Genomic DNA, 27408 nt, shown 5'->3' with positions numbered 1-27408 from the left:
TGGGTTATGTACTGTTAAGAATATAAGAGCCAGCCAGCTTCCAAAGCTGAAAGGCATATTTCACTCACTGTAACCATTAATCAGCTTGCAGAGTTAAAAAAAAAAAAAAAAGAGTGGTTTGGGTGCCAAGCCCTTCATAGCTTTCCTGTGCCTTTTCTGTAGACTCTCTCTTAACTTTGGTGACTTTTACTCAGGAACATTACATGTTCTTCATATTGATCACTGCTGTAATAGTCTAAGTTATATGGGATATCCTGAGTAGGCCATAACAGCTGAACAGCTTCCAAAGCTTCAGGGCACCTTCCATGTGTGCAGACTATTAGTCAGCTCAAGCTGAGCTGACTGAAAGACTGGTTTGAGTGCGAAGCCCTTCAGAGCTTTTCTGACACTGAGAAGAGTGCTCCTCTGCTGGCTTTTCAGGATCAACAGTCGGCTAAGAAAAGTTCTCGTCATGGAACAAAACCTTCCCCATTACCTTTTTGTTGTTTAAATTAAGTTTTTGTGAAAAACAACTGTTTTAAAGTGGAAAAATATTTTGACTGTCCAGTTACTTTTGTGCACTTTTAAATTGAAACCCACTTTTTCACTTTTGTGGTTAAAAGTTGTTGAAAATAGCTTTTCTGTAGAAAAACTGTGTTTATTTTACTTTTTGGTGCTGGGGAAAGTGCTTAAAGTGCTTTTTACTGTATTTTTTGAGGGGAAAAAAATGACTTTTTTATGACATTCCTGTTTTACCAACTATTGTTACTAAACTTCCACAGAAAACTAGCACCATTTTTGGTTTAACCATGGAACAAACTACCAGATGTTCTTCGTGATTTCACTGTTGCGGTCATTACATTTGGGTTATCTGCTTGCAGGTAGCCCTCAGTCGGCCTGATTAACAAAGTCTTGGGTCCTGCGTTGGTTGCTGTCCCTTCTTCCATAACGACAGGTCGTCAGGGGTATAAAACATGCAGCCGATGCCATTACATCAGTCTTTCTTGCCGTGCGGTGCCCGAAGCAAAAGCAGTTCGCAAGTGCTGGTCGGCCGACTCCTGAAATTTTCATTTTCGAGTTTCAGAACCGAAGTCTTCAACTAAAGCCAAGTACCCCATTGGGGAAACTTTTTCTTGTTCCTTACCGATGTCAGTAAAACTTAATAATTGCATTACTTGTGGAAAGCAAATACCTCATAAAGATTTTCATTCATACTGTATTCCTTGCCTAGGCCCTGACCACGACGTACCTTGCTGTCGGTTTTGTGCTTTATTTAATCAGCGCACTACCTGTCGTTGGTATATTTTCGCCTCTAAATATTTTGGTTCTCGGCTTAATTATCCAGAAATGTCATAGGTTAGCCACCCGACTACTGGGATTCTGAAAAAATGCAAAGATAAAGACAGAGACAGGCTGCCGGGGTCCAAAACTGTCGACGACACTTCTCCTAAGCCAGTTGCCAGTTCGCTGGTACTCGATGAGGCACTTTCGCAGCCCCTGATACCCTCTACTTCTGATTTGCAGGCCTCTACTGAGACTCATTCGGAGTCCGGTATGCCGAAAGATGCTTCAACTATGGAACCCGCGGATGTCTCTACCTTGGATGGGTCTGGAGCCGCTGCGCAGGCACCGGCTTCTGAGGGTGTATTCAGGCCTACGGACTTACATTTTAAACCAACGCCTCCTTCTTTACTTAGGCCTAAATCTCGATCCATGCCTAAAAAAACGATGCCCAGGCCACATGCTCAGGCCTCTATGCCTAAAAAACAAATGATAAGATAAGAATGACTGAAGTTCTGATAACTCTAATCAGGGGTAGACAACCCCCCTCCCCCTTCTAAGAGGCCTAGGACGGAAGTTGAATATGAATCTTCTGATCAGGATTCTGTTGTTTCTGATTCTTCTGATGATCTGGATTTGCCCTTATCTACTTATGAAGATTCTGATGCAGAGGACTCCATTCCCTTTGCTTCCCCTCCTGAGGATTTTTGTTTTGGGGAAACCTTACATACTCTAAGGGAGCATTTCCACTGGGAAAGCCAGGATTTTTCTGATTCAAAAAAGAGGCTTAGGGATTTCCTTCTCCTACCTCACCATAGGCCTTTAGCTATTCCTCCTGTACTGGACATTGTTGATGATGCTTTTTCGGAATCTAGTTTGGCCCTTGATACCCTGCCTCCTGCTCCCAGAAAACCTGACAGGTACTACAGGGTCTTTGAGTCCCACAAGTTCCTTTTTAAAAATCCTATTGCAGATCCAGAGACTATTTCACAGGGGCCCAAGGGCATTAAGACTTCTACTGCTAAAAATCCCGTACCCCTTCTGATAGAGACTCTAGGGCGCTGGATAGATGGGGTAAGAAGGTTTACACTTCTGCAGCCTTGGCCATTAGGGCTTTAAACTTCCAGTTTCATATGTTAAAGTATCCGCAACATGCTAATGGACTGCTTAAACAGAAAATTATGTTGATTCCTTCTGCTGAACAAGTTGGAAAACATACTTTGCAATGTGGTTTTGATTCATTAGAGGCCTCTTGCAGGGCAGCTGTTACTGGCTCTGTGCTCAGAAGGCATGCTTGGCTTAAGGAGCAATCTTTGCCTGATCATGTTAAAGCTAAGTTGTTGGATGTTCCTTTAAATCAGGACTGCCTGTTTGGCAACAAGGCTGAGGAAGTTCTTAAAAGATAGAAGATAAAGCTAAATCTATGCAAACTGTTAAAGATTTTTTACAAGTTTAGTCTCCTAGATTTAGTAGGCACTGGCCTTCTAAGAATTGGTCTTTTCCAGCCCCTTCCAGGTCTTCTCAAGCCAAACCCAGACACAGCAAACCCCCCAGGTTTCAGTCCCAGAGGACACACAGAACTAAGCAGTGGGGGGCCTCCACTTCCAAATCTGGGAATAAGACCCCCCCCCCATGGTAAACTGTCTCAATGACTGTCTTTTAAAATTTCCAAGCCTTATCAACTGACTGCCCCTTTGGGGAGAAAGATTGCTCTTCATACAAAGAATTGGGAATGCATTACCCAGGACAAATGGGTTTTAAATATTGTGTCCCAGGGATACAGATTTCACTTCCACACGTTGCCAACATAAAGCAGGTGGCTGGACCTACCCCCAAATCAGTGGGCAGAGGTCCAAACACGAGTACTTTCTCTCTTAATCATGGGGCTATTCAACTGGTAATAGAAGCGGAAAAGGGACAAGGTTTCTACTCGAGACTTTTCCTGGTACCCAGAAAAGACAATTCATGGCATCCTATCCTGGACCGGTCTACTCTAAACACCTTTTTGGAGATCCAAGATTCAAGGTGTTGACTCTTTTATCATTTACTTCCTATGCTAGGCAAATATGCCTGGTTGGTAACACTAGATTTAAAAGAAGCATACCTGCACATCCCAATCAGAGAATCTTGCAGAAGATACCTATGCTTCAAAGCAGGCTACACGCACTGTCAGTTCTCTGCACTGCCCTTTGGCTTATCTACTGCGTCCAGGGTATTCACAAGTGCCTAACTCCAGTTATTGCATTTTGCAGGCAAAGAAATATTCAAATATACCCATACCTGGACGATTGTCTAATTCAGGCAGAAAGCCAGGACATACTTTTGAATCATCTGGCCTGTGTACAAAGGGTTCTAACTTGTCTTGGGTACACCATAAACGAAAAGAAATCACACCTGGTACCCTGTCAACAAATTATATTCCTGGCAACAAGCTTGAGTACAACTTCCCAGATGGCTTACCTCATGCCAGAGAAACAAATTCATTTGACAAACCTACTTCAAACAAATGGCCACAAAAACCCATCTATCTGCAAGACAAATACTGCAAGCCTTGTAATTCATGGCCTTCTGCATTCTTCTAATTCCATATGCAAGACTGCATATGAGGAAACTACAGTGGTATCTAAAAAGCCTATGGTGTCAACATTCTCAAGACCTAGAAACAATGATTCCTGTCATACCTTGCCTACGCCTAGAGTTCCTTTGGTGGGCAGAGGCCTGCCACCAAAACAAGGGACTACCTTTCACACCACCCCCTACTGCCCAAACCCTAACAGACTCATCAGACTATGCATGGGGGGCTCACCTGGCAGGGAAGTGCATTCAGGGCAAATGGAACCCAAGTCAAATGCACCTGCATATCAAGCAAAAAGAAATGTTAGCTGTACAGAATGCTCTGACAGCCTTCAAGGACCACATTCTTCTAGGACAACCAATAGTAAAGACGGACAACAGCACTAGCCATGGCATTGTGGAACACAGCCTTGAGCTACCAAGTGCACCTACAAGCTCAATTCCTGCCAGGAAAATTAAATACACTGGCAGACGGACTAAGCAGAAACTTCATGGACCCACACAAGTGGAAACTGGAACCAAGATTTTCAACATGTTGACAAGCAAATGGGGGATCCCAGATATAAACCTGTTTGCCTGTCCCCAGAACTACCATTTGGACAAATTTTGCACAAGGATTACCCACAAACAAGCCTGGAAAGTGGATGCTCTGTCCTTCAGCTGGAAAAACCTATCAGTCTATGCCTTCCCCCCTCTGCCTCTTTTCTCCAAAGTACTACTAAAAATCAAACAGGAAAAACCAAGGATGATTTTGATTGCTCCAGACTGGCCGTGCCAACACTGGTACCCCCTCCTGCGCATTGACACGGTTATCTCCATGGCACCTGTTTCAGACTCCTTCCCTGCTGTCTCAGCAGGAGAACCAGATTCTGCACCCTCAGCTTCTAACACTGAACCTTGTAGCCTGGCTAATTACTTAATCTCTCCTTTACCATCCCTCAGCAAACCTGTGATGGATATTATTTTAGAGGCAAGGATGCCTAGTACTAGAAAATCTTATACTGAAAAATGGAAAAGATTATGTGCCTGGAACCAATCTCAAGGGATGAGCACAGCAGCGCCCAATTTACCTCAGATTTTACAATACTTAACTGAGATGCTTCATAAGGGCCTGTCTTTTTCCTCCATTAAAACCCACACCTCAGCCATTTCAGCTCATTATAACACATAACCTCCCCTCTTCTCTCATCCACTGCTCAAGCAGCTCCTCAGAGGGGCCAAAAATTTGAGACCACCCAGGAGAGCTCCAACCCCAGCCTGGGACCTTAAGTTTGTCTTGGAGAAACTCACTCTACCTCCTTTCAAGCCAGCTACTACTGCAGACTTAAAATTTCTTTCTTGGAAAATAGCTTTCCTTGTAGCAATCACTTCAGCTAGAAGGGTATCTGAATTACAGGCTCTTATGGCAGTGGAGCCTTTCATCATCTTTCATGCGGACAGGGTGTCCTTCAGAACCAATCCATCCTTCATGCCCAAGGTGGTATCCAGTGTAGCTCTTAATCAGTCCATTCATTTGCCAACCTTCTTTCCCAATCCACAGAATAAAGTGGAACGGATACTGCATTCCTTAGATGTGCACAGACAACTTATATTCTACTTGGACAGGAATAAACCTCAAAGGAAATCTGAACAACTGCTGGTGGCATTTGCTGCAGGGGCAGAGGGGAACCCTATTTCAAAGCAAACCATTTCTAAATGGATAAGCCATTGCATTCCTTTCTGCTATAAGCACCATGGAAATCCTATCCCCCAGGGGATCAGACCTCACTCCACCAGGGCTGCATCTACCTCTACAGCCCTTCTCAGAGGCGTCCCTACCAGAGACATCCTAGAAGCTACTACCTGGAGTTCTGTACATACTTTCACCAAGCATTATCATTTGCCAATTTTCTCTAAATCCAGAACTGGCTTTCCCACTGCAGTCTTGCAGGGCCTTATAGCTGGCCCTAATGCTATCTAAATATCTCCTCCCAACCATAGCTTTGGGAATCTACACAAATGTAATGACTGCAACAGTGAAACATGAAGAACATAGTACAGTTGTGTACACTTACCATAAATGTAAATGTTCGAGTGTATTCACTGTTGCAGTCCTGGTTACCCTCCCTCCAGCCCACTAACTTCTTTGGACTATACCTCTACTTCTCTTTACTAGCCTTTTTGGTGTGTTTGCTTTTTTGTTGGAGGTATATCTTTGTACTTTTATATTTAATTGCTTCCTGTTAGGGGGGCACCTGACATCCGAGGCAAGAAAAAACTGATGTAATGGCGTCGGCTGCATGTTTTATACCCCTGACTACCTGACATCATGGAAGAAGGGACAGCAACCGATGCAGGACCCAAAACTTTGTTAATCAGGCTGACTGAGGGCTACCTGCAAGTAGATAACCGAAATGTAATGACTGCAACAGTGAATACACTCGAACATCTACATTTATGGTAAGTGTACACAACTGTGCTTTCTTGGTTGCACATTCTTCCAGCCACATTGAGAAAGTTAAAAAAGCAGGCTTTGCCATCATAGCAGACTATTAATTTGATACAGCCACAGGTGGGTGTCTCTGCTGCGACCAAAGCTGGTTCTTCAGACCACTTATCTTTTCCATGGATCCATTTGGTGTTGTCCATGGAACTGTCATAGACTGGGGGTTAGCCACATCCTCTGCAGCTGTTAGACCACTTTCAGTGGCAAGGGTGAGACACTTTTGTTGGATGTCCTTCATGGATGCATCTGCAGTCATAACAACTGGGTTGTCCTGTCGTCAGGCAGCCCTTCGGTCGGCCGGATTCCAAAGTCCGGGTCCGGCTTCGGCTGATGTCGCACTTCACCCAACGTCATCTCTGCTGGTCTTCGGGTATAAAGGCATCAGCCGACGCCATTTTCCTCAGTCTTTCTTGCGCGTGGCGCCAAGCAGAAGCTGTTCGCAAGTGCCGGTCGGTCAGATCCAGAGATTACTACTACCGAATACTACTTCAAGACTTCTAAAGCTAAGTACCCGTTGGGGACTCTTTCTTGCCTCAGCCGATGTCAGAAAAAGTCAATAACTGTTTAACTTGTGGGAAACAAATACCTCATAAAGATTTCCACTCTTACTGTTTGCCTTGTTTAGGCCCAGACCACGACGTAGCAGCCTGTTCGGCCTGTGCTTCATTCAACCGACGAACGCTTAGGCATCGGTCGGAGTTTGCTGAACAGTTTTTCGGCTCAGATTTTGCGTACATTATGCCGTCGGATCCTCCGACTACCCAAATTGTTAAAAACGCAAAGAAAAAGACCGACACTCGCGGTCCGCGGTTTCGGCCGAAACCATGGTTAAGCAAACCGCGAGTGTCTCGGTTTCGGCTGAAACTGAGAAAACTGATCAAAGTACAGTTGAATCAATGACTACTACTGAGGTTCCTACTACCTTACTTGAATCGGCCTCAGAAATTTTACCTACACCTGTGGTTACTAGTGACTTATCAGACACCATTCCTTTGGATGTCTCTACCCCAGCACGTGGTGCTGCTAGGCCTCCTGCAGCCATGTCTATTAAGGCCTTTGCCAGGGCTAAAGCAGCCAAATCTACTAAATCAGTGCCTGTTAAACCCCCCTCAACCAGGCCCTCTTCTAGTTCACAAATGCTTACTCTGGCAGAAGATTTAATATCCTTAATTAGGGGATCTCAATCTCACCCAGACAGGGCCTCTCAGCCCCAGAAAAGAGACCTAGAGCAGAGCCCCGAGCCTGTGTCCTCTGATGATTCTATGGATGACTCAGATATTGCAGACCAGCCAGAGGCTCCTTTCTCCAATTATGAAGACTCAGATGCTGAAGAATCCATTCCAGCTGCTTCTCCACCAGAAGAATTCTCCTTTGGGGAAACCTTACATGCCATGCGAGAACAATTCCAATGGCAGGAACAGGATTTCTCAGATTACAGAAAAAGACTTAGGACTTTTCTGCATCTTCCACAACACAGGCCCTTAGCTATACCTCCTGTCCTCCCTGTTGTGGACGATGCATTTAATGATGTCTGCACTGCACCAGATTCCTTACCTCCAGCCCCTGCCAAACCAGATAGATTTTACAGGGTACCAGACACTCATCATCACCTATACAAGGCCCCACTTGCAGACCCCGAAACTATATCCCAGGGGCCTAAGGCAGTAGCCTCGACCACAGCAAAAAACCCTATTCCTTCTCAAAGGGAAGTCAGGTCTTTAGATAGATGGGGCAAAAAAGTTTACACCTCAGCTACTCTCTCAGCTAGAGCATTAAACTGTCAGTTTCACATGATACAATACCAAGAGTTTATGCTTGATCAGTTAACTAAAAAGCTATCATCTGATGACTCTATAGATAAGAAATATGTATTAGAAATGGTAAATAACATACAACAGGTTAGTAACCATTCCTTAAAATGTGGCTATGATGCACTGGAGGCTTCATTTAGATCAGTCATGACTGGCACAGTGATAAGAAGACATGCATGGCTGAAGGAACAGGTCTTACCGGATCATGTTAAAGCTAAGTTATTAGATGCTCCTATGGATAAGGCCAGTTTGTTTGGTACACCTGCCCAGCAGGTAATGAAGAAAGTGGAAGAAAAGGCAAAATCTGTACAAACAGTTAAAGATTTCTTGCAGGTTCAGCCCCCAAGGTTCAGCAGGAACTGGCCTGCCAAAGATTGGTCCTTTCCTGACTCCACAAGATCCCAAAGGGGCAGGAATAGACACTCCAGAGGCAGAAATCAACCCAGAAGGGGTGCCTACAGAGGACGACAGTGGCAAGGTAATAACAGAGGCACAGACACAGCCACTACCACTACAACAGCACAAGCACAATGACTTGATTCTTACTCCGCCTACCAGGGAACAAATAGCAGCACCATTAGGCGGAAAATTAACCTTATTTTCAAAGAACTGGCACTATATCACAACAGACAAGTGGATTTTGCAAACCATAGACCAAGGTTACCGGTTCCACTTCCACACTTTACCAGTCAAAAGAGGAATGCCAAACCTGCCTCCAAATCAAAAAAACAGAAGCTCTACAGCAGATAATGCAATTAACAAAGATGAGAGCTGTGGAAAGAGTACCAATAACAGAACAAGGCAAAGGATTCTACTCCAGACTATTCCTAGTTCCAAGAAAGAAAAAAAGTTGGAGACCTATTCTCGACCTGTCTACCTTAAATACATACATCATTGTCCCAAAATTCAAAATGCTGACCCTACAGCAACTTCTTCCCATGCTGGGCAAGGAGTGTTGGCTGGTAACTCTAGATCTCAAGGAGGCATACCTGCACGTCCCCATTCGACCAATTTGCAGAAGATACCTCAGATTTCTTGCAGGATCAGAGCACTATCAATTCTCAGCATTGCCCTTTGGCTTATCTACTGCCCAGAGTATTCACAAAATGCCTGGCATCAGTAATCGCCCACTGCAGACTACAGGGAATCCAAATTTACCCATACCTGGACGACTGCCTGCTACAAGGGTACAACAAAAGCAAGCTGACAACAGATTTACAAAGGGTCATTTACTTGCTACAAGCACTGGGATACACAGTCAATTTACAAAAGTCAAGGCTGATACCATCCCAAACAAGGACATTCTTGGGTGCGGAATTGGACACAGTAAAACAAATGGCATTCCTAACTGCAGAAAAACAAAAAGAACTTCCTCTTTATTTCTTGGCACTAACAAGACAAAACAAGCTAACAGCAAGAAAAGTTCTGCAGGCCTTGGGCTTCATGGCATCATGCATAATCTTGGTTCCACATGCCAGACTACATATGAGAAAACTACAGTGGTACCTAAAGAATTTATGGTCCCAACACAGGCACAGCCTAGAAGCAGAAATTCCACTAATCCCATGCCTAAAACAGGAGTTCCTATGGTGGGCTCAAGCATGCCAGTCAAACCCAGGCCTACCCTTTCACAACTATCAAGCAAGCCAAACCATCACAACAGACGCCTCAGACCTAGGATGGGGGGCTCACATGCTGGACAAATGCGTACAAGGATTGTGGACACAGGACCAGCTTCACCTGCACATCAACCTAAAAGAAATGCTGGCAGTAAAACTGGCAATCCAGAAATTCAGACCATTTCTCAAAGAAGGCCACTTGATGATAAGGACAGACAACACCACAGTCATGTGGTACATCAACAAACAGGGAGGCACTCATTCATACCCCCTATGCAGAATGACTTTGGACCTTTGGAACCTGGCACTCAGCTACAACATCCAGTTACAGGCAATATTTGTACTGGGAAAGGAGAATACTGTAGCAGACATGTTAAGCAGAACCACCTCGGATGCTCACGAATGGATGCTACACCCGGACATCTTCAAGACCATCTCAAAGAAATGGGGAATGCCACAGATAGATCTATTCGCTTCCCCTCTCAATCACCAGCTCAAAAAATTCTGCACAAGGACTTTCCACCCACTTGCATGGAAAGTGGATTCGCTCTCCTTCAGCTGGAAAGATCTGACAGCATATGCATTCCCACCTCTTCCCTTGATACACAAGGTATTACTAAAAATCAAGGAGGAATGTCCAAGGATAATCCTGATAGCTCCAAACTGGCCAAGACAACACTGGTACCCATTGCTGAGGAGCATGTCTTGGGACAAAATGTGGTCAATACCCCTGATGTCTTTGATGTTAACTCAGAACAACTACAGCATCATGCATCCAAACCTAAAAACTTTGCAACTGACTGCATGGAACATCACATAGCAGCAACTAATCCAGAACTTTCCCAAAGGGTTAAAGACATTATCCTTGAAGCCCGCAGACCTTCAACAAGAAGGAACTATGCAGGAAAATGGAAAAGGTTTGTCATTTGGAGTGCTGAAAGAGGAAAAGATGTGTCGAATATAGATATTGCTAACATTCTGGAGTATTTGGCAGAGCTTCTACATACAGGCCTGTCCTATTCCTCCATCAAGATACATGCATCAGCTATTTCAGCAGAATACAGCTTTGATCCACCTGTCTTTTCACATCCTTTACTCAGGCAGTTCCTCAGAGGGATCAAGAATGTAAAACCTCCTAGGAAACCACCATTGCCAGCTTGGGATTTGAACTTTGTGCTAGAAAAATTGACACTCGCACCTTTTGAACCAGCAGCAACAGCGGAACTACAGCATCTATCATGGAAAACTGCTTTCCTACTGGCAATAACCTCAGCAAGGAGGGTTTCTGAACTTCAGGCCCTAATGGCAGTACAACCCTTCCTAATCTTCCACCAAGATAGAGTGTCCATGAGGACTAACCCTACATTTATGCCTAAGGTGGTATCCAGAGTGTCTTTAAACCAGGCAATCCACCTACCTACCTTCTTCCCCAACCCACAAAACAGAGGAGAAAGAATGCTGCATACCTTGGATGTACATAGACAGCTACGCTACTACCTGGACAGAACAAAAAGTAACAGAAAAACTGACCAGCTTTTTGTAGCCTATGCAACAGGAAGGGAAGGAAAACCTATTTCCAAACAGACAATCTCCAAATGGATAGGAATTTGCATACGATTCTGTTACTCCTTTCATGGAAAACCAATTCCACAGAACATAAGGCCTCATTCTACAAGGGCAACAGCCACTACCACAGCCTTCTTATGAGGAGTGGCAACCAAGGACATCATTGAGGCGGCTACTTGGACCTCCGTGCATACATTTGCCAAGCATTATAATTTACCTCTGTATTCCAGATCCCGAGCAGGGTTTGCCACTGCTGTACTGCAAGGGATCCTAACCACACCATAATCTATTCTTCCTCCTCCCCTAGTTGGCTATGGTATTCTACCCAGTTGTTATGACTGCAGATGCATCCATGAAGGACATAGTACAGTTTTGTACCTACCATAAATGTAGATGTCCGAACTGGATAGCATCTGCAGTCAGGATTACCCTCCCTCCTTCCCCTCTGTGGTACTCCTAGGGTATTTTCCCTCCTAATAGCTAGCTGGTGGGGGGAATCTCTTATGGTGTATTTGTTTGTATATATGTACATACATGCTTATTTTTTGTGTTTGCCTTTTATTTTTTTTGGAAACATTGGCATTTATCCAAAATTTAGCCTTCCAAGACGGCAACTGGCATCTGGGGCAGGAAACACTGAGGAAAATGGCGTCGGCTGATGCCTTTATACCCGAAGACCAGCAGAGATGACGTCGGGTGAAGTGCGACATCAGCCGAAGCCGGACCTGGACTTTGGAATCCGGCCGACCGAAGGGATGCCTGACGACAGGACAACCCAGTTGTTATGACTGCAGATGCTATCCAGTTCGGACATCTACATTTATGGTAGGTACAAAACTGTACTTTATGGGAGAAAGACAGGGAATGTAACTTTGCTTAGCTAGAATGTTATGCCCATCCCTGGGGAAGTTGTTGCAGGTAATACTTAATCTATTTGCCCCAACGTTTCTGTCAGAAATTCTGAGACAAGAAAACTAAACATTTAACTCCTCTTCATTCAGTTTTTCTGAACACAGGAGTAATATATTGGTCTTGACCCTTACTGTAAGGTGGTTTCTGAAGTCAAAGTAAATTTTGTCATTTAGAACTACACACGTGTAGCCTAAACGAAATTGTGTGCATCAGCTCAATTCTTGAGATTACAAAGGAAAATGAAATAACACATACAAGTAGAGGAATAAACAGAACTAACAAATACAGTACTACTCCCAATACACGCAAGAAAGAGCAGATACATTTACCAGCAGTCTTATGAATAGAATACCCTCCCCTGAGTTAAATTACCTACCTTATTTAAAGTAAAACAAATTGCACTAAAGATTGAAATGCCTAAGTTTTTTGTCTAATATTGCACTTTGTGAGTTAAATAGCACTGACTATGGGTATAATAAATAAATATTGCACTCAATTGAAGTATATGCAAGTATATATTGCACAAATAAATAAAAATTCACTTGTGTCCAAACCCCTGGGACTAATGCCTGAGTTCGGAAGTCTAATCACTGTAGGGTAGAAACTGTTGCTGAACTAGTCCTGCAGTGGATGCTTTGGTATCTCCTGAGCAATGCCAGATGCTTAAACAGTCCATGAGCAGAATGAGTGTTGTCCTGTAATTTTTGGTGGCCTTTCGAATGCTTCTTGCAGAATAAAGATGTATCAATGGAGGACTGGAACCTGTTACCTTCTCTGCAACCATCACCATTCTTTGTAGCGCCTTCCTTTCTGTAACTGTGCAGCTTCCAAATCACACTGTGAAGTTGCAGGTGAGGATGCTCTCTACTGCACCTCTAAAAGGTGGAGAGAATATGAGGAGGAAGCTTAGCTTTTTTCAGCCTTCTTAAAAAGCGGAGGTGTTGGTGTGCTTTCTTGACCAGTTGGCTGGTATTTCCCAACCACTAGAGATCCTTGGGTATGTGTACACCCAGGAATTTCATACTCTTAACCCTCTCCACATTCTCACCATTGATCCTGAGCACTGGGTGGTTTGTTCTCCTTTTCCTGAAGTCAATGATAACTTCTTTGTTCTTACTTACATTCAGGTCAAGGTTGTTCCCCTTGCACCAGCTGATCAGAGATGCCACCTCTTCTTGGTATGCCCTTTAATCCTCGTTTTGCGATGAGCCCCACGACTGTGATGTCATCATCAAACTTGATGATATGATTGCATTTAAGCTTAGCATAGCAGTTGTAGGTCAGGATGGTGAATAACAGTGGGCTGAGAATACATCTGTGGGGAACCTCGGTGTTTATCATGATGCACTTTGATATGTTTTTACCTGAACACACCCTCTGCGGTCTCTCATTTAGGAAGTCCAGGATCCAGTTACAGAGACGTTTACTGATTCCTAAATGTGCCAGTTTTTCTATCACCTGCATTGGTACCACCATATTAAATGCATAGCTGAAGTCTATGAACATCATCTTCATATAGTTGCCTTTGCCCTCTAAATGCTCAAGGGAGATGTGTAGTGCTACTGATATGGCATCAGCCGTGGATCAGTCAGTACTGTATGCAAATTGCGGAAGGTCAAAATCAGGAGGTAGGCATGAGGAAAGATGCATTTTGATGAACCGCTCAAAACATTTCATAACAGTGGTTGTCAAAGCAACTGGTGTATAGTCGTTTGGGCTAGAGGGAGTTGTTTTCTTAGGCAGCGGGATGATGAAAGTTTCCTTGTAGCATGAGGGTAATTTTGCCATGGAAAGAGAGGTGCTAAATATTTCCTTGAGCACTGTGAATAATTGATCAACACAGCCTTTTATCACTTTACCCAGTATGTTGTCTGGACCAGCAGCCTTCCTGGGGTTCCCTCTCCTTAGCTGTCTTCTTACCTCCTCTCTATTTAGGCTGAGTACTGCATCATCTTATCAGTGGGTAGCTTTAGTGCCAACCTGTTGTTTCTTTTCTCAAATCTACCAAAGAAGATGTTCAAACTGTCCAAGAATTTGATGCTGTTCTCACGCTGTGCTGACCTGATTTTGTACTCAGTGACCCCCTTGTATGCAATGCCATAGTGTTCTTGCATCCTTCATGTCTTCAAAGTGTCTCGGTACCTTTCTGCCACACTTCTTCTTAGCCTCCTTTATACCCATCCTCAGATTAACTCTTGCTACACTTAGGGTTGCTTTGTCCTTAGCCCTGTAAGCTGTGTTTCTGTCCTTCATTAGCTTGTAAACCTTAGGGATGAGCCATGGCTTTTGATTAGCTCTAATAGTGATACTCTTGGTATTTGTTACCCCGTCAGCACAGTTTGAAATGTATGCCATCACTACCTCAGTGTATTCACCAGTGTTTAGATGCTGATTCACTGTGGCTGCCTCCTTGAACATATCCCATTTGATTCTTTCAAAGCAGTCTTGGAAGGCCTCCATAGCCCCCTTGAGCAATACCGATTTGTTTCTTTGTGGGTTTCTCTCTAACCAGTGCAAGTTTGTAAGCTGGAAATAGCAAGATGGTATAATGGTCATCTTGTCCAGGATATTATCACTCCTTGTAGGAACGTCCACATACTAACGGTAGTGTGGTAATTCTTCTTTAAGATCTGCTTTATTAAAGTCACCAGCTGCTATGTGTACAAAGTCAGGATATTTGCTCTGTAGCTCACCCATGTGATTGCATAGTTTTACAGCCTCAGTGGTATTAGGATTAGGTGGAATATACAACACTGTTACACTGACCACATTCCTCTCCCTGGGCAAGTAAATTGGTCTACATTTAATAGACAGGAACTCTTAAGTTCTCACAGCAGTGTGGTAGTATGATATCACACTTGCTGCACCATCTTATGTTAACATAGAAAAAGGAAATCATCTTTCCCTGAGGAGGTTCAATATTTTGAACCTGTAGGGGAATGTGAAGGGACAGATGCAGGTTTTTCACCTCAGATTTGTGATTCAGATTCTGAGGAGAGTGTGTTATCTCAATCTCCCTATGAAGAATTCTCTTTCCTCCAAGACTATTTCTGGAATGCCAGAATGTGCCAGTGTTTTCATTGGGGTGGGCACTGAGAGTTCTTATTCCCTTAGAAAATACTATGAATTGTTACAAATAGAATTCCCAGAACCTTCACCCATCACCCCAGCGCTGTTAGCATTGGAAGATCCATTTATCACAGCCCATCGTTTCCCTGGCAGACAACGTGCTGATCCTAAGAAAGAAGATAGACTGAGGATCTATGTACATTCTATCAAGTTTTTATACACACATCCCAGAACTGACACAGCAGCTATAACTTTAGTTACTCCAGCTGCTGCCAACTATTTTGTTAACTGTAATCTTTCTCCTTCTGACAAGGATGTTAAAGCTGCTGATAAGTTTTGGGGAAAGATGTGGGCTTTTGCAACTTTGATTTCTAGATTTCAGAATTGTCAGGTCATATGTTAAAGGTTATACTAGCTAATTGAGAAAGTATGAGGAATGTTTTGTTCATATGTCCTTAGGTAAGTGCTAGGCTAGTTACCTTTGTGAGCCATTTTAAGCCTAGCCATTTCCCCTTTTTGTGCTTGAAATAGCCTATTCTATTTGGTTATAGATTGGCTTTACCCATCCCATGGTTGATAATGCTATATTATTGTGATAACTATTACAAGGTTGGTAATTATATATTACTCATAATGAGAATAACTGGGATCATACCATAGATAATTTAAGGGAACCCATGGGTAAGATAAAGCATTGAGGAGCTGCCTTTGTTCATTAGTAGTATAGGAAACAGTCCTGGGGTAAGTCTTCTGCTTCCCATCCATAGCTGTAAGTTGCATTTGAAAATGGACAGGGATGAACTTTGTTTTATGTGGATGGGTAGTCTTTGCGGTATCCTCTGCAAGATATACCTGTCCCTTTTTGATTTCTCCAAATCTTTTGGGTTTTTAACACCGTGACGGGAATGGACCCCATTCCTAAGTCAATGTACGGTTAAAGTTCATGAAATTAGCATTGTTTCACTCTTAGATGTCAGCCAAAAGTGCTCTTCGCAGCACCCACAATGTGCCCAGTCCTTCTGCAATTCATACGGAGTTACATGTATTGATAGTATGTCTAAGTATGATTGCAAACTCAAAAAATATATGTAGCACAATCCACTTGATGGAACAACACTCGATCAGGTTGGATTCCGGCAATAAAGGCTATACGCAGCTTCCCTTAAAAACCGTTTAATGAGTTCAAGATGTCATAAAAATTCACAGATAAAAACCACTTCAAACAACGTTAAGCGCTTTCATCCGCCATCAGGCAGACTTCATCAGAACAATATGCTTCGGCTACTGCTCCCTTTTTAACTCAAAATCGGCGCCAAAACTTCATGACAAATCATTAACTATTAAGATTTAAAAATACAGACACTTGCAAACAATGTAATGGCTACTATCCTATACTTTGTGTTGGTTATAAAACCTAATATTATAAAAGGAACTTTATGTTAACCCAGGAAGTTGATAACTCTGTAAAAATATTATATATTATACAATATTTGACTAAAAGTTATACATGTATTAACTAATGGATAAATATACAATATCATGTTCATATCCATAGATATTCACTTCTATCTCCATGAGCATTGTACATTTTATATACCTATTTCTCACTATACTAAATGTCACCTATTGCAATATAATAATCCATATGATGCTAATTCATAATGCATATATTTATACATACATAGTAATAATAAATAAATAAATAATTAAATAATTACAATATGATAATAAATAATTAAAATTCTATTATTATATACATTGGAAAATTATTTATTATTATTATTACTTAAAAACTCATAGGGTATAGATTTAATAAAATATAATAAAATTCTATGTCCCCATATATGACATATGTACTAAACTAATGCAAAACCACTGATAAATATGATACTGGTTGTTATCTCATTAATAAAAAAGGCTTTATGCTAACATAATCATTGAGGCCAGGTTTCGTTGTGGCATCAGTAAGAATTTGCCAATTGCTCTCTCTACATGCAAGTCTGGTTTTCCAGTCCCCTCCCAATGGGTTAATGTACTCTTTGTCTATAATTGTAAAATGAAACAGATGGTGTTCTCCTGCTTCACTGATATGTTTATATAGTGCATTATTCATATCTTTGCATTTAATCTTATAATAATGTTCGTAAATTCGTTGTCTCAGTTGTCTTTCAGTTTTTCCTATATAGAATGCAGGGCATTCTATACATTTTGCTAAATAAACCACCTGTTTTGTATGACAATTTCCATTCAAGCTGTTAATCTTTGTCCCATTCATATTTTCCAATTTGGTATAAGACTGGGTGTTAATATAATGACACTGCTTACATCTCCCACATTTCTTAGTGGGATTATATACTAGCTCTTTACGAACCTCTTCGTACCCTGCCCTTTCAAGTAATTTCTTTATATTAGGGGCAGTCTTATATACTATTTTCGGGTACGATCCTATTTTGTCCGTATCTGCCTTTGAAACTGTAACTATGTCCCAATGCCTTGTTAAAATCTCCTTTATATTATCAACATAAGGTGTGTATGTGAGGACACATACTCTACCTGTTTCGAAACTATTGGTGGATCCCATCTTTATCTTATGTACATACTTCCCTAATAATGAAATATACTTATCATTCCATTGTTTGGATACATAACTGATCGTATCATCTATAAGAAGCCTAGGGTATCCTCTATCGAGAAAAAGTTTTTTAATTAATTGCATCTCTTCCTCCATTTCCTTTTTTGTAGATGACATCCTAGCCCCTCTTATACATTGTCCTTTTATAATATTCTTAAAAATGTGTCTAGGGTGGTTGCTGGTATAATATACATAATCATTAGAGTAGGTACTTTTCCTGAATACCTTAGAGGCAAATTCATTATCTTTGGTTTTAAAAATATATACGTCTAAAAACGCTATACCCCTATCACTATAGTTACATGTAAATTTAAAATAACTGGTGGTGCCATTTATGTATTCCATAAACTTGATAATTTCTTCATTAGATCCCTTCCACAAAATAAAAATATCATCTAAAAATCTAGTGTAAAACATAATATTGGAGCTGTACATACTGTTGTTCAATAAATATTTGGATTCCCAATCCAGCATAACCAAATTAGTAACGGGTGCGCATGACGCACCCATTGCTACCCCTTTCCTTTGTTTGAAAATATTTTCCTCAAACACAATATAGTTGTGGTCCAGGACTAAGGACATCATGTCTACTATTAAGACTATCCTATCCCAACTTAATGTTGAATAATTCCTAAGACTATTACTGAAACTCTCCAAACCTTCTTCTTTAGGGATACTGGAAAATAGGTCACAAACATCAATCGTGACAAATTTGTAGTCCATATTCCATAATAATGGTGTCAATTTTCCTAAAAAATCCCATGAATCTATAGTAAGATGCGGAATATTTTTATATACATGCTTGGTCCATCTATCTATTACTTGCCCTATATTAAAAGTTTTAGATTTGGACCCTGATACTATCGGTCGGAATGGTGGATTAGTTATAGATTTATGTATTTTAGGTATACCCACTATGTGGGCTAGAATAGGATTTTCAACACATATAAATTCATAGATATCCTGTGTGAGTCTATTATTTATAAAATATTCTTCAATAGCTGAATCAATGTATCTATATCCTGTAATCACTTCATTCATGGATATGCCATCATAGTTTCCTGATTTCTCTAATATATTTAAAATAGCTTTTTTATATTTTGAACTAGGGTATATAACAACTCCACCCCCTTTATCGGGTTTCATTATTCTGATATCTTTATTATTAATTAATTCATTAAGACATTTCCTTTCTTTTACTGTCAAATTATCCTCATACTCATTATTCTTGTCTTTATTTCTTACTTGATTTTTATTGTACCAATATATCTCCTTGCATACTATCTTTTCATAGTTTAATATACTGGGGTTGTTTATAGGCATGTATGCACTTTTTTTCTTCATCTCACATATCGATGTAACTGATTTATCCCCTATTTTATCAAATTGTATCGCAAGGTTTAATTTCCGACAAAATAATTTAATTTGCTTGATGGTGTCCACCAGTGAAAATTTAAGATTTGGTATAAACTTCATACCTTTTGCTAAAAGACTATAAAACTCAGTGTGTGTAACATAATCTGAATAATTATAAACCTTAAAACCATTGTATGTACTTAATATATGCTGTATGTCAACATCCTCGTGGGTCCCCCCACTAGTGTTCAGTATATCCACGTCGGCTGATTCAGTTGTGATAGGGGTCGGTTGAGGTAAACTCTTGTTTAAAATATCCTGTGGGTTGGATTTTGATTGTAATAGTTCTTCCTGAACTCTGGGTGGTATCTGTCCCCTTGAAAATTTCCTTTTTTCCCCCCTCTCCCCTCTCTCTCACTAAATCTCCTATCCATATATACCGTTTTCCTTTCCTGTGGCCAAATTGGGAATTGGGAATCCAAATATGTATTGAACAACAGTATGTACAGCTCCAATATTATGTTTTACACTAGATTTTTAGATGATATTTTTATTTTGTGGAAGGGATCTAATGAAGAAATTATCAAGTTTATGGAATACATAAATGGCACCACCAGTTATTTTAAATTTACATGTAACTATAGTGATAGGGGTATAGCGTTTTTAGACGTATATATTTTTAAAACCAAAGATAATGAATTTGCCTCTAAGGTATTCAGGAAAAGTACCTACTCTAATGATTATGTATATTATACCAGCAACCACCCTAGACACATTTTTAAGAATATTATAAAAGGACAATGTATAAGAGGGGCTAGGATGTCATCTACAAAAAAGGAAATGGAGGAAGAGATGCAATTAATTAAAAAACTTTTTCTCGATAGAGGATACCCTAGGCTTCTTATAGATGATACGATCAGTTATGTATCCAAACAATGGAATGATAAGTATATTTCATTATTAGGGAAGTATGTACATAAGATAAAGATGGGATCCACCAATAGTTTCGAAACAGGTAGAGTATGTGTCCTCACATACACACCTTATGTTGATAATATAAAGGAGATTTTAACAAGGCATTGGGACATAGTTACAGTTTCAAAGGCAGATACGGACAAAATAGGATCGCATCGAAAATAGTATATAAGACTGCCCCTAATATAAAGAAATTACTTGAAAGGGCAGGGTACGAAGAGGTTCAGAAGAGCTAGTATATAATCCCACTAAGAAATGTGGGAGATGTAAGCAGTGTCATTATATTAACACCCAGTCTTATACCAAATTGGAAAATATGAATGGGACAAAGATTAACAGCTTGAATGGAAATTGTCATACAAAACAGGTGGTTTATTTAGCAAAATGTATAGAATGCCCTGCATTCTATATAGGAAAAACTGAAAGACAACTGAGACAACGAATTTACGAACATTATTATAAGATTAAATGCAAAGATATGAATAATGCACTATATAAACATATCAGTGAAGCAGGAGAACACCATCTGTTTCATTTTACAATTATAGACAAAGAGTACATTAACCCATTGGGAGGGGACTGGAAAACCAGACTTGCATGTAGAGAGAGCAATTGGCAAATTCTTACTGATGCCACAACGAAACCTGGCCTCAATGATTATGTTAGCATAAAGCCTTTTTTATTAATGAGATAACAACCAGTATCATATTTATCAGTGGTTTTGCATTAGTTTAGTACATATGTCATATATGGGGACATAGAATTTTATTATATTTTATTAAATCTATACCCTATGAGTTTTTAAGTAATAATAATAATAAATAATTTTCCAATGTATATAATAATAGAATTTTAATTATTTATTATCATATTGTAATTATTTAATTATTTATTTATTTATTATTACTATGTATGTATAAATATATGCATTATGAATTAGCATCATATGGATTATTATATTGCAATAGGTGACATTTAGTATAGTGAGAAATAGGTATATAAAATGTACAATGCTCATGGAGATAGAAGTGAATATCTATGGATATGAACATGATATTGTATATTTATCCATTAGTTAATACATGTATAACTTTTAGTCAAATATTGTATAATATATAATATTTTTACAGAGTTATCAACTTCCTGGGTTAACATAAAGTTCCTTTTATAATATTAGGTTTTATAACCAACACAAAGTATAGGATAGTAGCCATTACATTGTTTGCAAGTGTCTGTATTTTTAAATCTTAATAGTTAATGATTTGTCATGAAGTTTTGGCGCCGATTTTGAGTTAAAAAGGGAGCAGTAGCCGAAGCATATTGTTCTGATGAAGTCTGCCTGATGGCGGATGAAAGCGCTTAACGTTGTTTGAAGTGGTTTTTATCTGTGAATTTTTATGACATCTTGAACTCATTAAACGGTTTTTAAGGGATGATTGCAAACTCTCTTTTATAAGACCTGTTGCTCCTACTATTGGAACTATCTGGGTATCTTTCTTTCACATTGCTCTTGTTTCTGCTTGCAAATCCTGATATTTTATAACTTTGTGTCTGTCTGTATGCAGGACACTGTAGTCACTGGGTGTGGCAATGTCACTAATCAATGCTATTTTTGTCTTCTTTTCTTGGACCACTATGTCCAGTTTTCTAGCATCTGTCTTTTGAACTGTTGGTAATGGATGATCCCATGTGATGTAGACTTCATCATTTTCTATGATGCTTTCTGGCTAATGTTTCTAGTGTTTTTCAACCACTTCAGTATCATAATGTTTGTACAATCCCCAGTTCAACAGTCTTGCCACATCATTATGCCTTTCAGTATATGGTCCTTCTGCCATTAGTATATCACAACCAGCAATGATGTGTGTGACTGTTTCCAATTCAGTTTTACAACAGCTACATTTGTCTTTTTCTCCCACATGTTTAATGAATTTTGTGAACCAGCATGTATGTAGTCCACTATCTTGGGCCGCCAATATTAACCTTTCATCTCCTGGTTTGAAATTCAAACCAAGAGATGAAAGGTTAATATTGGCGGTTTTGAATTCACCTCTTCTTAACATTCCTGCTTTCGTTCCTGATCAACATGAGGTTCTTCCAGAATTTTTTTACTTGCAACAATATTTATGCATTTTCCACATTTCTTGCCTTTTCATCTGATCCTTCACCTTGTAATCTTTCTTTTGCTTTTAGGCACATTCAGTTGCTGCCTGATTTTTATCTACTTCTGTCCCTCCAAATTGTTCTGTTGATGTTGCAGAAAAGATTTGGATCCCTATGCTGCGTATTACTGATGTCATTTGACTTGATGTGCAGTAAATGGGTCGGAGGATGCCTTGTATGGCAGGCACAGATCACCTCTTAGAAGCCTATAGGATACAGAGTATAGTGACAGGGCTTTGAGTCGTCCATGTAGGACGTGTTTAGGCTTTGTATTCTTTTAGTAAGGTATCTCTGGATGTTCCAGTTGTTGCATTTTTCTCACAGATGCATGTTAAAGGGGGGAACCCTATCACAACACCGACACGCCACAAACCCGACACTCAAAACAACGGCACCAAAACACCGAAAACTCACAAAACCGAACACCATAACACCGATACCCAAAACACCGACAAACAAAATGTAAACTACACATTACACACAACTATACATGCACAAACCCTAACCCAAACCCTAACCCTAAGGTCAGACACTACTGCACACTTACCCTACCCGCACCCTAACCCTAACTCACTTAACCCGCCACTACACCTAAAGTCCATCACTATCACACACTTACCTTACCCGCACCCTAACCCTAACTCCCACACTATCTCACACTTACCTGTCCGCTCCCTAACGTTAAATCCCTCACTATCGCACACTTACCTGTCCGCTCCCTAATGCTAAATCCCTCACTATCACACACTTACCTGTCCGCTCCCTAATGCTAAATCCTTCACTATCGCACACTTACCGACTCGCGCTCACACGTTGCCCATGTTGGTGTTTCGGCTGTCGGGATTTCACCTTGTCGATCATCTGTCTCGTCGATCTTCTCGAGTCGGTCTTCTTAGCGTCGGTGTTTCGGCGTGTCGATGAAGTCAAGGGGACCCTAAAGGGGACATTATATTCAATGCTAGACACAATCCCTTTGTTTATAAGCTGTGCAATAAAGAAGGACTTTCTTACAATGATATACACACATTAGTCAAAAGTTAGGTCACTTTCCATATAAGTTCCCAAATCTTGAACAATTGGGTCAACTGTTAGGGTTGTATTGTCAATGTGGCAGTTCCCTGGGGTAGATGACTTCCCAAAGGATACAATAATGTAATTGTTGGCGTTTAGTTTCAGCCCGTAATTTTGGCATCAGTTATTTATTTGAAACAATAATCCAAGATTGAACTGTATACTTGTAAGAAGATAAAACTGGTGAACCAAAAGTAAAACCAGCATCAGCTTTAATAGGACAGAAAACAACTATAAACACAACAGACTTAGCGCTTTCACCCATCTAGGGCATCCTCAGAGTCAGTTAATAAAATTGAAACAGTCTTTAATAAATGAAATTCAAACAACTTTGCAGCCAATAAGCATCCAAGTACAATAAAATTATTACAGTTGTCTTGAGAATTAACTCTTACCAGTACAACACACTTTCACTGAACAGAAAATTTTTTACTGCTCATTCAACCCAAATGTTTACCAATAGTGTGTCTCAAAACATATACCCTAAAAAATCCGCCTATATTTTTCTTTGTTAGAAAAACACTACGGTTTCAAATACTTAAAGCTTTATGTTTTAATATACATGCCATAGATAAGGTGTCGTTAATGCCAGGTCTTGTATTGGCATCTAATCTAATTTGCCATAGGCATTCTCTAACTTCAAGTATGTTTTTGTAGTCTCCCCCAAAATCTTTTGTGTAAATTCTGTCAATGACAAAAAATATGACTTTCTTAAAATTCATACAATCTTTGCTGTGAATGTACAAATAATTAGTTAACTTCTTATTTATTTATTTTTTTTAAACATATCAATGTACAAGTTGGCAACTACAAAAGGTCCCTGGTGAGTCCAGGTTATTGTAATTGTAACACGAATATGGTCATATATGTGACCACTTGTTTATCATGTACAGCGTTTTACGTTGGTATGACCACAAGGAAATTAAAACAAAGAATACTAGAACACACCAGGGACAGAAAAATAAGAAGTTAACTAATTCTTTGTACATTCACAGCAAAGATTGTATGAATTTTAAGAAATTCATATTTTTTGTCATTGACAGAATTTACACAAAAGATTTTGGGGGAGACTACAATAACATACTTGAAGTTAGAGAATGCCTTTGGCAAATTAGATTAGATGCCAGTACAAGACCTGGCATTAATAACACTTTATCTTTGGCATGTATATTAAAACATAAAGCTTTAAGTATTTGAAACAGTAGTGTTTTTCTAACAAAGAAAAATATAGTCGGATTTTTTAGGGTATATGTTTCGAGACACACTATTGGTAAACATTCGGGTTGAATGAGCAGTAAAAATTTTCTGTTCAGTGAAAGTGTGTTGTACTGGTAAGAGTTAATTCTCAAGACAATTGTAATAATTTTATTGTACTTGGATGCTTATTGGCTGCAAAGTTGTTTGAATTTCATTTATTAAAGACTGTTTCAATTTTATTAACTGACTCTGAGGATGGCCCATTTGGGTGAAAACGCTAAGTCAGTTGTGTTTGTACTTGTTTTCTGTCCTATTAAAGCTGATGCTGGTTTTACTTTTGATTCACCAGTTTTATCTTCTTACATTTATTTGAAACAAACCTTCCTGCAGGACGGCTAAGTCATTTGGGGATTTGCTGACTGCTCCTAGCATGCAGTCGTCTGCAAACCTGGAGCCTTTTTGTATTGGCTTTTATTTCAGAAAAGTAGATGCCAAATTGGAAAGGTCCCAGCACAGAACCCTAGGGGACTTCACTGGTGACTGGTCTCTCTGTGGAGGTAACTTCCCCATTCTGATTATCTGTGCCCTATCTGTGAGCCAGTTGTCAGTCCATAACATAGGAGTTTATTCTCAGTTTATTTAGCTGTTCTACTATGCCTGCATGGGGAATTGTGTCAAAAGCTTTGACCAGGTTGAGGTATGCTGGGTGTACCATTTTTTGTCTTCATCCTCTGCTTTGGTGACCTATTTCAAAACAATCCACCAGGTTGACTAAGTATGACCTGCCCTTGATGAATCCAAACTGAGACAGGTCCAGTATTTGGAGGTTCCCCTAAGTCCTGATTGATTAATTTCATGATAAATTTTTCCATGGCTTTGCATATGAGGCTGGTCAGACTTATGGGTCTGTAATTGTCTGGGTCTGTGGAAGGTCCTCACTTATGCAGGGGGATGAATGTAGCTCTTCTCCGTTCACTTGGTACAAAATCTGTATGGAGGCTGAGATTGAACAGTGGCAGCTAGGCACCTGGTGGTCATTAGCAGAGTAAATAGCTGTAAACCTATAATAGTGTTGTTAGAGATGCTTCATGCTATTTAAGATACATCCGGATATATTGTCAGGACCCAGCAATACACTGTCCTCAGTTTTTTTTGGTGAGGAAAAACTACTTTATGTAGTTTAGTTTCTTCTATTTCTCAGACTACTATTAATTGTTTGAAGTGTGTTTATGACACTGTAGATAATGCTTCTAGGGCTTTTGCCACTGGTACTTTTTTTAGGAAGTTTGCCTGATTGCATTTGCAGAAGCTCCCTGAAGTTGACAAGAATGAAAATTTTAATTCTCTCTTTGGATAGAGATTTAGTTTGTGGACCATCTGCTGCAGAGGTTATCTAGAAGTGTGATAAGTGAGGTAAGCTGGTTCACAAAATCTCTGATATTTCAGCCTTTCTTCTCTAAATTTTCCTAGCAATTTTCTGGTCCCTCACCCAGTTTTGGCAAGAAACCAAATAAATATTCTCAGCAGAATATTGGTAAGCAGATGTGTAAAAATGGCAGGGAGGTGACAAAAAGGAAACTGGAGCCCCCCAGAATAAAGGACAATTAAATAATGCAGAATGACAATTTAAGGTACTTTGCCCCCCCCCCCCCCCCAGGGCAGTCCATTATCCCTACCAAAACGTCTGAATCTCCATTTCTCTCTTTGACAACAGATTATTTCAGGCAAATTAGTTCTTAAGATGATCCAGGTTAGTATACAAATGATGGTAGGAAGACATTCCTCCTTTTCAGGGGGTTCATTTTCAACTATGAAACCATGCTCTTCTGTCCTGTCTTACAGCACATGCTATCTCAGGGATTAATAGAATCAATTCCTCCATCCCAGTTGGGAAAAGGATTTTATTCAATAATGTTTTTAGTGCCAAAGGAAGAAAATTCTTGGAGACCAGTTCTGGCTCTTTCTTTCCTGAATCATTTTGTGATAGTGTCTGAGTTCAAAATGCTTTCACTTTACAACCGTTTACCTCTTTTTCCTCATTTAAGTTTTTTAGTAATCTTATTTTTAAAAGCTGCTTATCGTTACATTTCTGTTCATCCAGATTTCAGCCATTTTCTAAGGCTATGTGAGTCTGGATCACATTAGCAGTTCTCTGCTTTACCCTTGGGACTATCCTCTGCTCCAAGAGTCTTCACAAAGTGTCTGTTTCGTGTCATAGCCCATTGCAGGCAACAGGGTATCTGCATTTTTCCATATTTAGATGACTTGCTTATCTTTGCAGATTCTTAAGTGATTCCAAGAGAGTACTTAAAAGCCTTTTTTACTTCATCACACAGGATTGTGTTTCTGGGGTATCTACTAGATACCTCAATACAAAGCAGTTTTCTTTTACAGTAAACAATAGCTCTTCATTTAGACCTGTTCCAGGGTTTGCCACTCGGACGTCTGTCACTGTGAAAGAATACCTCAGGATTCTGGGTCTCATGAGAATGATACAATGGTATCTCAAGTCTCTGTGGCCCAGTGTCAGTACCCATTATCTTTTCATATTCCAGTTCTGAGATTTGTGAAAAGAGAAATCACTTTATGACAGCATCAGATATTCATAAATCCATGTCTCCCCATCTCACTTCTGTTCCAAAGCAGTCCGTTAAAACAGACGGCTCATACCTCAGTTGGGGAGCAGTGTCAAGGAGATAAAGGTGCAAGGTTTTTGGG

The 27408-nt window shown here is 40.1% G+C and overlaps 1 protein-coding gene across 2 annotated transcripts in view; it reads left to right on the top strand.

The window, feature by feature from the left end:
- The window catches only part of HIVEP1 (HIVEP zinc finger 1), a 1195522-nt gene that overhangs the window by 214395 nt on the left and 953719 nt on the right, over positions 1 to 27408 (top strand). The gene's annotated exons all lie outside the window — the stretch shown is intronic.

Source organism: Protopterus annectens, chromosome 3.part0 (assembly GCF_019279795.1).
Source record: "Protopterus annectens isolate FY-2018-M chromosome 3.part0, PAN1.0, whole genome shotgun sequence".
In the NCBI taxonomy this organism is placed as follows: domain Eukaryota; kingdom Metazoa; phylum Chordata; order Ceratodontiformes; family Protopteridae; genus Protopterus; species Protopterus annectens.
Note: the sequence above shows the minus strand (reverse complement) of the source record. Positions and strands in the feature narration are given on the sequence as shown.